A 14,906-nucleotide genomic window follows, 5' to 3' on the forward strand; every position below is an offset into this window, starting at 1 on the left:
ACGGCCCGGCTGGTGTAGGGGCGGTGCGTCGCGGCGGTGGCGAGGCTGGTGCAATGGGGCGCGGGAGGGCGTGGTGGTGGCGAGGCTAGTGCGGCTGCTGGTGCATGGCCGTGTGGGAGGGCGTGGCGCAGCTGGAGCAAGGCCGGCGCGACGCAGCTGCTGGTGTAGGGCCGCGCGGGAGGGCGTGGCTGGAGCAAGCCACGCGGGAGGGCAGCGTGGCAGCGCGAATTGGCGGCGCAGGGCGGCGCGGCTGCAGTGAATGGCGCAGGGCGGTGCGGTGGCGATGGAGGGCGCAATGCGGCGCGGCAGCGCGAAGGGAGAAATGGCGGCGACGCGGAGGGAGACAGGGCGGCAACGCGGGAGAGATTTTTGGTGAGGAAACTGACAGAGCCATGCTTGGGTAGGGTTAAAAAATAAGAGTGTGCGGCTTTCACGGTACCTCGACACTCTTAAATTAAGAGTGTGAGTTTTCTCGGCACCCCAACACTCTTAATTTAAGAGTGTCGGTATAGTAAAAACTCACACTTTTACAGTATTAAGAGTGTCTAGGCCGACACTCCTTCAATGCTTTCTTGTAGTGACAACCGTTCAAGTCTCGCGCCTAGGCTGCTTCCGTGGCATGGTTCACCCTCGCCCTTGCCTGTCCACTTTGATCGTCGTTGTCATTGTCTCCTACCCCGGTTGTCCAGCGTTCTGCGTTCCTACAGCCGCATTGCTGCCGAATGCGCGATCGCTTCGACCGACGCACGCGCTCGCGTAGAGACGCCGCAGCGCACGCTATGCTCTTGCGCTTCTCTCCTTCCGCCGCCAGGACAACACTTCGGATAAAATGCCATCAGTAACTGATTCGCTAGGCTTCCGTGGATATTTCTTTTCTATCTATCTATCTATACATTAAAGCTGGGAGCAACGGCGAGCTCCCAAGCTATCCACGTCAGTTTTTTTCACGATTGGTGTTTAACGGACGGAAGGTTTCCCTTTCTTTGACTAGTACACAACACCGAAGCATTCCAGAAACTCACTTGAGATCCTCCTTTGCCATCCCACCGGAAGCCAAACCTTTCCCCCTCCATGCCGCACTAGGGTAGCTACTGCCAAGGCGCGTCGGTCCAAGGAAGCTCGTGTTCCTGCGTGCCACGTTCATGGAGTTGCCCGACACGTCCCGCTTCTTCGTGCTATCGTTCATCGTCGCACCGCTGCCCACCAACTCCTCCTAGAGTACATCCACCCAAACTCTGTTCGCTCCCCAGGCGGCAGCGCGCTCGGAGGTCCTAGCCTAGCGGCCTCAGCCTCGACATTCCATCTGCTCCCCAGGCGGAGCGTGCTCGGTGGTTCTACTCCTAGCAGGCTCGGACTCGGCACTCCGTCCGCTCCCTAGGCAGCAATGCCTTCAGATGTCCTAGCGGCCTTGACATCGTTCCGAGTGCTGGGCGCCATGCAGGTGTTTGACAAAATGTCCATGTCGTCTATCATGGTCGTGTCATGCCCAGCGTTGGGAGATCGTGCTCACCTACTGCAGCTAATCGTATAAAGCGACTTTAGCTTTCGTCTGGGAACAATTTATTTTTTAGGTTCTCAGTGCCAAATAGCTTGGCGGGCTAGAGGATGTGAAAAGGATTCTTCTAGATACTATTCTGGTAAATTTGACTTGGTTCAGCAGTAAATATCAGCAACACCAATATGACGCTCAATTATAGGTAAAAACAAGTGTTTTCCCTACAATAGTTTTGGGTTTTTGTGGGATGACCTTTTCTTTTGACTGATATTTCAGCTCCCTTTGACGTATAATCACCTGATTTCTTCTAAATTGCGCAAGCGATCAGGTGTCTGGGTATATGGACCTCCGGGAACAGGGAAGGTAGGTTTGAAAAGGTTTCACACGAATTAAATTATATTTTTTTGTTTAGTTACCATAACAAGTGCATTCTGTCTCTTAGGAGACATCCGATAACAAGTGCATCCTAAAGACATGGGATCGCTAAAATGAATGTATGTTGGACTTCTAGGCTTTACTCGCGAAAGCCTGAATACTCACTGAACTTTCGTAGCGTCAAAGGTCCAGAACTGATAAACATGTATGTTGCAGAAACAGAAAAGAATGTTGAGGATATTTTGAAAAGGTATGGAATTTACACAGCCGAGTAATTGTCCAAAACATCAATAATTTTCCCCTAGTTTTCCACTTTCAGCCTTAGGCTACATCTGCATGCCCATGTGCCATTTTATTTGATGAGGTTGGCTCCCTCACTCCTGCACGGGGATCCTCAGCCGATTCTAGCGGTGTTATGGTTATTTCTCAGGTACCATAAATTTTGTCCGTTAGGCGGTGTACATGATAAGTAGATGTATTTAGTCTTTATATGGTTACACTCATATTGTTGCTCTTCATTTTTGTCATATAAGAGTTAAGCGAGAATTGATAAGACCATGAACATCCTTGTGACCTTGTCGGTGTGCTGGAGTCCAAGGAGATTTTTTCCAATGCGTTCTTGACACAAAAGTCTAAGGTACCGTTTGTTTCCTTTGATTTTGAGGAATTGGAATCTTACTAATGGAATAGATTATTTTTTTAGGACGTGACATTCCACCACTTTCTAAAGTTATCATATAAGGCTATCTCAAATTCATGGAGTGAGAAACGGAAATTGATTCTATAGATTTGCATACTATTTTTCCGATATATAACTTATAGCACACTATTCTTCTTGCTTCGCTACAACATAAATATATTATATAACTATCTCTCTCATATGATTTAAAATAATATAGAAATATATTACATAAATAAATATATAAACTCAATTAGTTTTTTCTAAATTATAATTATTAAAATGGAATTGAATTCCAACGAAACAAACGGGGTCTAAGTGAAATTACTTTGCTAAGAATAGCAGAATCATTGAATATGTTACTTGCAAATAGTCATTTGCCAAGAAGAGTTATCGGGGCCAGGAGCACGCCACGCGCGGGCGCGACAGGTACTAGTATAATATAAACGATGTCGATGATCGAGAGTAGGGGTGGAAACGAGCATCCGACGATCTTTAAAAAGCAGCTCGGCTCGGCTCGCTCCTGACTCGTGAGCCGGCTCGCCGAACCAACGAGCCTAACCATAAATGTAAATTTACTCTATAAATCATAATGTAAAATCTTAAAAATATTTTAAATAACATATTTTAAAGTAGTAAAATATATATTACTAATATAATATAGAAAATAGATTAAATTTGTATAGTAATCTCAAATAACATAAATTAGTTGTCTACTCAGTATTAATATTATATGTTAATTAGGATTTTATGTAACAAATTATTGGTGAGTCGAGCCACGAGCCAGCTCGCGAGCTGCAGCGAGCTGAGTCGAGCTGGCTCGTTCTTTTTACGAGCCACAAAAACAGGCTTGGCTCGGGCTCGTTCTGAGCGTCGAGCCGGTCCGAGCCGAGCTGAGCTGCTACGAGCCCGACCAGTTTGTCGAGCTCGAGCTTTTTTTCTAGCCCTAATCGAGAGCATATATATGTCTAGCTAGTATGTGCATGTAGATCGACTTGGCGGTACGCGATAGCTTATGTGCAACATACAGATGCACAATGTCGTCCGGCATGAACGAGCCTGGGGTATCTTGTAGGATTCTTAGTGTGGCGGAACTGCCCGAATTATTCCAACTTAAGTGTCCAAGTCCCGCCTTAGAGGCTAGACCACACTTAAATGGGAATAACCCGTCAATCCCTCGGATCTAGTCCGACACGGCCACTGACAGGATCAAGTACCACAATCTCACTCGAAGGTGAGTCACAGAGCAAATACAATAAAGCATAAAACCATACATGCCATAATGTTAAATTATTACATCACCATCATCATCATCGGAGTTTTTGCAAAAGTAACCATCATTGTTTGAAGTGCAGCGGAATAAAACTAACGATAATTAAACAGAGAGATGGGGAAGCCTGTCCCATCACTCCTCATGCTCCTCCTCAGCCGAGGCAGGGTCCCACTCGACAGTCCAACCCGGTGGCAGGGTGGTCGGCCAAGTTATCCCAGCAACCATCTCCTCCAGAGAACCTGTAAAAATTATGCCACAAGCAAGGCTGAGTATACTAATACTCAGCTAGACTTACCCGGTGTGAGGAGTCTACTCCTCTACCTCTAGACATGCAACTGTTTGGCTGTGGGGTTTGGTTGCCAAAAGCACTAGCTGAGTTTCTAAGTCAAGATTTTAACTTAGTCAAGTTAAGTGTGACTCTCTTAAGGCTTAAAGTGTACTATCTATTCATACAAAGTAGCAAACATTTTAGCAATCAACATCTTATATCATCTCCGCATCATTCCACTTGTTACTCAATGTAGCAGCATGGATCAAGCAGTCTCATTAGCTGCGAGAAGCAGACGATTCGAATCGAGTTTTTTATCCTTGCAAGGTAAACCTAAACACACGACATGCAGGGGCACTCCGTCCCCACATACATCAACCGTCCCCATCGATTCCCTGTCAGCAGAGAGGGGCTCACCGCCTTGGCGTACAATGCCTCACTGACCCCGACTGGCCGTCGTGCAGTGACCGCACTTGTACCCACCATAACCGGAATGGGAGACCTCGTCTCAGGTCGCGTGAGGAGGGCAATCTGCTGCCAGGTTCAATCAGGTACTAGGCTTACCGATTTACCATATTTCTCGGCATGTGCTTAGTACGTTCAAACGCTTGACTCACGGTACCACACCTTAATCCTTATTCAAATTTTTATCCCGTAGACAACCAATCCCCATGGATTGTTGCCCACAACCCAACATCATTATGATGCGAAAGTGGATACAATCAATTTCCTGACCTCGCGCGAGTGCTAGAAAAATCACTCGACTTCTACCGAGATTCCTGATTAATAAAGCAGCTACTCGACTTAGCATACTAGTATTCATCTCAATGGGATTCCTGAGATCATGCAACTAGGGTTTCAGTCAACTCCTACACCTAAGTGCACAATCAATCCTACAATCATTAAGTATAGTAAAATAGCATAAATAACAGGTTATGCATAAAACCGGGGCTTGCCTTCCAAAGCAGTGGCAGGCAGGTCCTCTGGTGCAGGCTCTGGTGCTGGATCTAGGGCTACCTCCTGAGCAGCTCCTTGCTCCGGCACGAGGATGTACTCTCCGTCAGCAAGATTACAGTCTATCGAAATGCAATGAACATGTATGTCATGATTATGCAAGATTTAAGAACATAAGCTAAAAGAAACTAAGTTAAGAAGTAACTTAGGGTTTTCTTAGTTATGCGGGGCTTCCAGTGGGTTAGGTTTAATACTCCTTAGGCTTGGGTTTTTAGTGAGGATAACATAGTGGATTGGTATTACCTTGATACATTTTTAGTGGACAGACTTCAAGGGTTTTGGGATAACATTAATTCACATTATTCATTTTCCTTTCCTTGATTTCCATTTAGGGTTTTTAGGGTAGGTTTGAACTACAACAGGGTTTTAATAATTTTCAAAAATTCTGTAAAAATTACAGTGGGTTGTCACTGGCTATTCTAGCTTGTTTTAAGAATTTGAGGCTTAGAGTATAAATGTTAGGTTTTAAACAAAAATAACAAAAGTTAGGCAAAAAGGGTCACTTTACACTACACCTTCTAGTTAGGGGTAGGTTCTGTCCTAGAGGTTATTTTTGTTGGCATCCTTTGGTAATATTAGGACTCTGTGCTAAAAATCACAGAAAACTAAGGGGTGGTTATTTAGTTATGATTTTCTTAAGTTTAATGTCAAAAAGGCTCTGTCTACTACATCATTATTTGAAAAATGTCAAACAGCAGATTTCATATTTTTCCTAAGTTCTCTTTAATAAAACAATAGTTATCCCAAGGGTGGGGGTGTTTTTACCTTGGGGTTATTTTTGTAGGGTTTTTCTAAGTTATCCTTGTTTTATTAATTTAAAAGGTAGCTTTCTTATTTTACACTACAACAGGGTATGATACATTTTTCCAGTGAACTACATTGACTAAGTATCTCAACAAAAATAGGGGTGCCCTCTGGCTCACTATTTATGTCACTTTTTCTATTTTTCTTAAACTTAAGCATATTATGGAATAAGGGGTTAAGACTAACTTAATGTAATGGACAGAGGGGTTTAACATTTTTAACTAGGTCAGTAGGTAGATATAAACTTCTCCAAATTTTTCTAACCTTAGTTAAATAGTACAACCATTTTTCTTGCTATTATTAAGCTTTTGGTCTAACCTGTAATTAAATCATAACCTTATATTTTTCTCTAGTGCTTATGGGGTTTTATATTTTTCTTAAATAGGTTACAATATTTAGAGTCTGGCAAAATTAGTTTGACCAAATTTGGATAAACCAAACAGAAGTTATGGGTTTTTAAAGTTTCTGTTTGAATTTAAATCAGGTTTTAATTAAGTTTTCCTGGAAAAACAGTTTGCGCCGAGGTCCCTGGGTTTAAACCGAATCAAACCTCGCAGATCTACCCTTACGCCACTATTCACTTGAGTCTCTGACTTTTCACTTAACCCCCTGGATTTCTTTCCCTCTCACCCGCAGTCCCTCCCTTAACTGAAACAGTAGCCGCGGGAAAGAAAAGGGTGGCGCGGCTTACCGGCGGCGAGGGAGGTCCGGCGAGGTGGTCGGCGATGTTCAGGAGGTCGCGACGGTCACGTCGATGTGCGGGTCGGCGTCAGAGGTGGTCGGAGCTCCCCTGGCCACGAACACAGGCGGCGGGGATCGACGGCGGCGCCTGCTCCGGCCAAACCACGGCGGGAGAGTTCAATTAATGGGCACGAGGAGCTTCACGGGATGACACAGAGGCCATGCGCTCAACGAATCGGGAAATGGTGAAGGGGTTTACCCGGTCCACGTGCGCCGGCGAGTTCTTGAACTCCGGTGAGCGCGATTTGACTTCTCCGGTGACGCGGGCCCTCGGTTCAAGCTTGAGCAAGGCTCACGGTCTCACCAGGAAGCTACCTGGGGCTTGAATCGAATGGAGGGGGACTGGAGAGGGGTTGGCCACTGCGGTGGTTCTTGGTCGGCACTGGCGGGCTGCGGGGAGGTCGCCGGAGGCAACGGCTGGCTCGGGCGAGTCCGGCGAGGTACGGAGGAGGTAACGGGGAAGGCAACCGAGCGCTGGGGCGGGTTTTATAGGCGCGGACGCGGCCGGGGCGTCGGTTCGACCGTTTGGCGCGACGCGGGCACGCGGGGCGCGCGCGCGCGGGCGTGCTCTGGCGAGCTCAGAGCGCGTCGAACACGTGGCGCGTTGCTTCTGCCCGTGTTCTTCGCTCTGCTGAGCGGCCAGGCGTACGAATCTTGCCCTACCGCCTGTGGGAGATCTCTTCCCTGCACCTAGAGCTACCTAGTTCATGTGAGTTCCAAGAGTAGATGTGGTCTGGTTGAGGAGATATGGTGGCGCCAAGTCTTGTCTGTCTGCCCTGTGCAAACCGAGACAAAACCAGTGCCAACTCGTGTCAAATGGTTTTGGCTTGGGTTCAAACTTGTCCAGGGCATTCTAGGGTTCATTTGGCGCCACTTTGTCCATTAGGTCGACTGGTTTTGAAAAGGGGATCAAGGTGAACAGGTGGGATCTTTGCTCAAGGGTTGATTTTTGACTTAGGCAAAATCTGAATTTCTCCCTTGTGTTCAACCTTTGGTGATCTTTTGAGGACCTTTCTGAAAACTTTTTGGGGGTACTTCCTTACTATTAATTGTAGGTTATTAAGTATATTACAACTTTTATATTTGGCCCAAACCATGGTCATGATGTTTACATGATCTTTTGATCATGGCTTCAATTAGGGTTATAATTGCCTATGGGGGTTTTGCTCTAGGGTTTTGGGAGATCTCCACTTAGATGTGCATTACAAACTAGGGCATGACATCCAAGGTGGATTACACTTGCTTAGGACCTAGAATTCCAAGTTTTGTATACTTTGCCCAATTCAGTCTTCATGTGATAATGGGTAAAAGGGGTAACCCTGGGATGGACACCCTGAGTAACACCTGGGGTGTTACAGCCCTCCCCCCTTAAAGGAATCTCGTCCCGAGATTTAGGTAGAGTCCCTTGGAGGGTGCTTGAAAGTGTGGTGGTGCTGTTTTTCCTTTACACTCAAGTTTCTCTTGTTAACTGCTCTTCGAATGTCATCCTCTTTGCAACTTCAGAAGGAAGCCCTTCTTAAGTTAAATCCACAACTTAGACTATCCTTGTTATCTAAGTTTTTCTTATAATTGGATTCAAAGGGCAGGTGGGGGTGGGGTTTTGGGGTTACATACCGACTCCTTTGGGTAGAAAGTCGGGGAAGCGAGAGCGTAGAAAATCCTCGGTCTCCCATGTAGCTTCTTCTGCTGAATGGTGACTCCACTGAACCTTGTACATTCTGACCGACCTTGCCCGAGTTGATCTTTCCTTTTGATCTAGCACCTTGACGGGGTACTCTTGGTAGGATAAATCTGGTTCTATCTCAATGTCTGGTTCTGGGAGTACTTCAGTGGGTAGACGAACGCATTTCCGCAGCTGAGATACATGGAACACATTATGAACTGCTGACATGTGAGGTGGCAATTCCACTTGATAGGCTACGGTTCCACAAGCTTCCTTGATCTTGTAGGGTCCAATATAGCGAGGAGCTAACTTGCCTTTGATCCCGAATCTCTGAACACCCTTGGTGGGTGATACCTTAAGGTAGACATGATCTCCCACCTCAAACTGTAGAGGCTTCCGCCTCTTATCATGATAGCTCCTTTGTCTGGCCTGAGCAGCTTCTAAGTTCTTGGTAATAACCCTGACCTTTGCCTCTGCCTCGAGTACCAAGTCTGGCCCAAAAATTTCTCTTTCTCCTGCTTGAGACCAGTTTAGTGGTGTCCTGCACCTTCTCCCATACAAAGCCTCAAAAGGTGCCATCTTCAAACTGGACTGATAGCTGTTATTGTAAGAAAACTCCGCCAAAGACAGACACTTGTCCCAATCCTTTCCATAATGTAGTGCACATGCTCGCAACATGTCTTCCAAAATTTGATTCACCCTTTCTGTCTGGCCATCTGTTTGGGGGTGATATGCTGAGCTTCGGATGACATGGGTCCCAAGTGACTCTTGCAATTGCTCCCAAAATCGTGCCACAAATGGTGCTCCCCTGTCAGATATAATGGTCTTGGGAATACCATGCAACCTCACTATTTGATCAACATAAAGTTCAGCGTACTTCTCTGCCCTGTGGGTGGTATGCACTGGCAAGAAATGAGCAGTCTTGGTCAACCTGTCCACGATAACCCAAATAGAATCATGGTGCCTGGAAGTATTGGGTAATCCCACTATAAAGTCCATGCAAATATCCTCCCATTTCCAAGATGGTATGGGAAGGGGTTGTAAAGGGCCTGCTGCCTTCAAGTGACTAGCCTTTATTCTCTGGCAAGTATCACACTCGGATATGTACTTGGCAATTTCTCTTTTCATTCTAGTCCACCAATATAAAGATCTGAGGTCATGGTATATCTTGGTGCTACCAGGGTGCATAGAGAATTTGGAAAGGTGAGCTTCATCTAGTATCTTCTTTCTGAGCTTAGGGTCCTTAGGAACAACCAATCGATCTCCAAACCATAGAATTCCCTTGCTGTCCTGTCGGAAACACTTGTATTTCTCTACCTTTTGCTTGATCATATCCTTGATAACCTGAACACCCTTATCCTCAACCTGTGCCCTGATTATCTGCTCTTGCAATGTGGGTTCCACCGAGATATAGCTTAGGTTACCCGAAGAAACAACTTCCAAGTTCAGCTTGCACAACTCATCACACAGGGTGGTCACTCCCACATCCATGCTCATACAATTACACTGGGCCTTTCTGCTCAAGGCATCTGCCACAACATTGGCCTTCCCTGGATGGTAATGCACTTCCAAATCATAATCCTTGATCAACTCTAACCACCTCCTTTGCCTCATGTTTAGATCTGCCTGAGTGAAGATGTATTTGAGACTCTTGTGATCAGTGTAGATGTTACAGTGAGCTCCCATCAGGTAGTGTCTCCATATCTTAAGAGCATGAACTACAGCTGCCAATTCTAGATCATGTGTAGGGTAGTTCTGCTCATGGGGCCTGAGTGCCCGGGAAGCGTAAGCAATCACTCTGTTCTCTTGCATCAAGACACATCCCAAACCAGTACCAGAAGCATCACAATAAACTTCAAATGGCTTGGTGTTGTCAGGTTGAGCTAGCACTGGGGCTGTTGTCAAATGCTGCCTCAAGGTATGGAAGGCATCTTCACACTTTTGGCTCCACTCAAATTTGACTCCCTTCTTTAACAGTTCAGTCATTGGTTTGGCAATTCTGGAGAAATCCGGAATAAATCGTCGATAATACCCTGCCAGTCCCAGAAAACTCCGAATCTGCTTCACTGTAGTCGGGGGTTTCCAATCCATTACCTCTTGTACCTGTTCAGGATCAACTGATATTCCATCCTGAGAGATTGTGTGACCCAAGAATTTAATCTCCTTCAGCCAAAACTCACACTTAGACAACTTAGCATAAAGATGATGATCGCGCAGTCGTTGAAGCACAATATGCAGGTGCTCAGTATGTTCGTCTTCATTCTTGGAATAGACCAAAATATCATCAATGAAGATGACCACGAACTTATCCAATTCTGGCATAAACACTGAGTTCATCAGGTACATGAAATAAGCCGGGGCATTGGTCAGCCCAAAAGACATCACCAGAAACTCATACAGTCCATATCTGGTAGAGAAAGCCGTCTTGGGAATATCGCTGGCACGGATCTTGATCTGATGGTATCCCGAGCGAAGGTCTATCTTGGAGAATACCTTGGCCCCTACCAACTGATCAAACAGAACATCAATGCGGGGCAGTGGGTATTTGTTCTTGATAGTCACCGCATTGAGAGGGCGGTAGTCAACACACATCCTCAAACTCTCATCCTTTTTCTTCACAAATAATGCTGGACATCCCCATGGTGAAGTGCTTGGACGAATAAACCCCTTATCCAACAACTCTTGCAATTGCTTCTTCAATTCTGCCAATTCCGCGGGAGGCATCCTATAGGGTCTCTTGGAGATAGGAGCAGTCCCGGGTTGCAATTCGATGGCGAACTCAATATCTCGGTCAGGTGGCATCCCTGGCAATTCGTCTGGGAAAACATCTGGGTAGTCGCAGACCACTGGGATCTTTTCCACCGGGGATTCTATCAGAACAAAGGCACAAGATCGGGTACAACCCTGGTTGGGTAAATACAACACAGTCTCGCCATAAGCAGGGGAATGAATTTCAATGGCTCTGGCTGCAATGTCCAATACTGCCTGATGCCTGGTCAACCAGTCAGCTCCCAAAATAATATCCACGCTATCCAATCCTAAGATAAGAAGGGTGGTTCTAATCACCAGACTACCAAATTTTATAGGCACTTGCCTGTTGATTTGATAAGTGGCAACTCTGCCTCCTGGCGTTGAAATTGTAATGCCCCCATCGGTATGGTGAAAGGGCAACTGGCATTTGGCACTAAACTTAGCACTGATAAAACTATGCGATGCACCCGAATCAAATAAAATAATCGCAGGATAATTCAAAACTGTAAAGATACCGGTCATGACGGGTGCTCCCTCTGGGATATCAACCATGGTGGTGAAGTTTAGTCTGCCCTGCCTCACTTGCACCTTCTGTCTCTTGCCTTGGTTCTGATTGACATTCTGCCCCTGCCTCTGCTGGTTCCTGGGGCAATTCTTGGCATAATGCCCAGTGTTGCCACAAGTGAAGCACCTGTTGTCATTGGCTTGGCGGTACTGCTGCTGCTGATTATTCCTCTGAGCTGGAAACTGGTTGCGGTTGGGTGCCTGCTACTGCTGCTGCTGCTGAGGTCGGATTACCCATCGCCCTTGCTGCTGCTGGGGTCCCCTGCCCTGGGTGTCGGATACAATCCTGAAGCGCTGTGGCTGAGCTGAGGGTCCTGCCACGGGGGTCTTCCTCTTCTTCTCTGCCTGCCTAGCTGTAATGCAGTCCTCTTGGGAGATAGCCATGTTGACCAACTCATTGTAGCTGTTGGCCCTGACGGTGTTGAGACGATCCCGGAGCTTAGTGCTGAGCCCCCTTCTGAATCTGTCCCTCTTCTTCTCATCTGTATCAGCATGATATCCCGCATACTGGCACAAGTCATTAAAGGCCTGGGCGTACTGCAACACTGTCCTGTTGCCCTGAGTGAGTGCCAAGAACTCATTGAGCTTCCTGTCCATGATCCCGGCTGGTATATGGTGTCCTCTAAAAGCTGCCTTAAACTCCCTCCACTCCACCTCTCGGTCCTCTGGCTGCATAGCAAGAAAGTGATCCCACCAAGTCCTTGCAGGTCCGCGAAGCTGCTGGGTGGCGAACCTGACTTTGGTGACCTCTGAGCAAACTCCATGGAGCATTGGAAATTTGGATTCCACCACTCGCAGCCACACATCTGCGTCAAGTGGGTCCTCCGCCCTTGTGAACAGTGGAGGCTGGATGCTGAGGAATTCCTGATAGGTGGCCGCCGCGGGGTGACGCTGGTGGTCTCCACCACCATAATGCTGGGGTGGTGGCTGACGTTGAGCCAGCTGCCTCAGAATCTCATTCTGCTGAGCCATGAGCTCCTGCAGAGTGGGAGGTGGGGGCGGCGGTGGAACGTGCTCGTTCTGGCCACGACGCTGCCTCCCGGCCATCTGAAAAACCACATACTTACTTAACACCGCAGTTCCAAATTTCAAGATTTTTATCACGGGGACAAGGTTAAAACAGCATGATAGATTCTGATTTCAACAAAAGGGATTTTAAGAGGCATAAATTCTTCCTTCCAAATTTAAACTGATAAAAGCATCCATCAACAAGCTCCCAAGAGAGTTTAACATGATTATATCAAATTGTTCAAGAATGACTCAACTCTATCTAGCCTAGTACCCCAAGGGTGCAAAAGCTAAGCTAGCTGCGAGGAGTCCGACTGTCCGACTTCTAAGCCTATCCTGGACACCTAGTGAGCGAACGAGGCAACACTTGACTCGGGGGAAGGTGGTCTTCCCGAGCCAGCAGTGTCCACACTGGAGGCAGGCTCATCTCCTCCCTCAATGTCGACGTCCTCGTTGGCCTCCTGGTCCTGGATCTCCTGGTGGTGCATGTCCAGGTGCTCGTTAGCCTCAGCAAGCTGCTGCTGAGTGTTAAGGAGCTGATCCTCGAGGACCTCGATGGTGTTCTCCCTGGTGCCCACCAGCTCCTCCAACTCCTGAATATCAGTGGATAGCTGCTCCACCTGCAAGTCCTTCTCCACCATTTCTTGAGACAAGTCAACCACGAGCTCCTCTCTGTTATCCAGCGTGATCTTTGTAGCCTCCAGTAGTGCCATCAGATGGGACATTGCCTCACCGCGCATCACCTGCAGACGGTACAGAGCATTCATGCACCGTACTGTCAAGTGCGCAGTCTGACCTGGGTAGATGGCCCAGATGTCCTTGGCATGCTCCACCCGATCCTTCCACATTGGGTCGTCCTCCTTCTCAGCGGGGAACAAGCCAATGGGGTGGGTAGCCAGCTCCAAGGGATGGAATCCGCAAAAGGTAGTCAACCCATGTAGAGCGATCACCTCGATCGTGTCCTCTGCCCGGTACCCGAAAGACTCTGAGTCCAAGGAGCGTCAGCCTGGCTGCAGGGGATGAGGCTCCAAAGTCATCCTCACCCTACAGCGGGGCACCCGGTGCTTCTCGAACTGTTGCACCGTGTACTGAGGAGGTGTCGTGTATCCAGCCCCCTGAAGTACTTCCCACAGGATGCGGGGAAAGCCCTCTCGTGCAAGTCCGTCAGTGTGGGTCAGTGCATTTTCGTCATCGGAGGATCCATGGGAAGTCATCTGTGTACGGTTAAGCGTAAGTAAAAGAAAAAGAATTATAAAAAGAACAAGGAAAAAAAATAAAACTCAGCCCTTCTCTAGTTAAATGAAAAGGCACTGGGGACCTAGTTGGTTGTTATCTTGTTTTTAAGTCCTTTACTCAGTTATCCGTTGCTTAATTATGAATGCATGCATGCTCGTCCTGCACGGCCTCACAACAAGATAAAAGGAATAGGGAGGAACTCCTATCCTGTAAAAGTGGCCTGTAGGGCCTAGTTACTTAGCCACCTAGCTACCATTCTATTAACCTAAGGCTTCACGTCCTAGGTCTATCCTGTTCGTCCTACTATCTATCCAACCTTGTTTCTATCAAGTTTTATTTAGAAAATTGATGGTATTTATATTTTATTGATTCCTCTGTGGTGGTACAAGCTCCGATACCAGCTGTGGCGGAACTGCCCGAATTATTCCAACTTAAGTGTCCAAGTCCCGCCTTAGAGGCTAGACCACACTTAAATGGGAATAACCCGTCAATCCCTCGGATCTAGTCCGACACGGCCACTGACAGGATCAAGTACCACAATCTCACTCGAAGGTGAGTCACAGAGCAAATACAATAAAGCATAAAACCATACATGCCATAATGTTAAATTATTACATCACCATCATCATCATCGGAGTTTTTGCAAAAGTAACCATCATTGTTTGAAGTGCAGCGGAATAAAACTAACGATAATTAAACAGAGAGATGGGGAAGCCTGTCCCATCACTCCTCATGCTCCTCCTCAGCCGAGGCAGGGTCCCACTCGACAGTCCAACCCGGTGGCAGGGTGGTCGGCCAAGTTATCCCAGCAACCATCTCCTCCAGAGAACCTGTAAAAATTATGCCACAAGCAAGGCTGAGTATACTAATACTCAGCTAGACTTACCCGGTGTGAGGAGTCTACTCCTCTACCTCTAGACATGCAGTTGTTTGGCTGTGGGGTTTGGTTGCCAAAAGCACTAGCTGAGTTTCTAAGTCAAGATTTTAACTTAGTCAAGTTAAGTGTGACTCTCTTAAGGCTTAAAGTGTACTATC

At 47.0% G+C, this 14,906-nt stretch overlaps 1 long non-coding RNA gene across 1 annotated transcript; it reads left to right on the plus strand.

Moving 5' to 3' along the window:
• The first annotated feature begins 882 nt into the window (after nucleotides 1-882).
• LOC103641339 (uncharacterized) lies at nucleotides 883-2,138 on the plus strand. Its single transcript, XR_002266788.2, has 2 exons — nucleotides 883-1,697; nucleotides 1,772-2,138. It is a non-coding gene; the product is annotated as an uncharacterized lncRNA (long non-coding RNA).
• The last annotated feature ends 12,768 nt before the right edge of the window (nucleotides 2,139-14,906 follow it).

The sequence above is a fragment of the Zea mays genome, chromosome 1 (assembly GCF_902167145.1).
Source record: "Zea mays cultivar B73 chromosome 1, Zm-B73-REFERENCE-NAM-5.0, whole genome shotgun sequence".
Taxonomy (NCBI): domain Eukaryota; kingdom Viridiplantae; phylum Streptophyta; class Magnoliopsida; order Poales; family Poaceae; genus Zea; species Zea mays.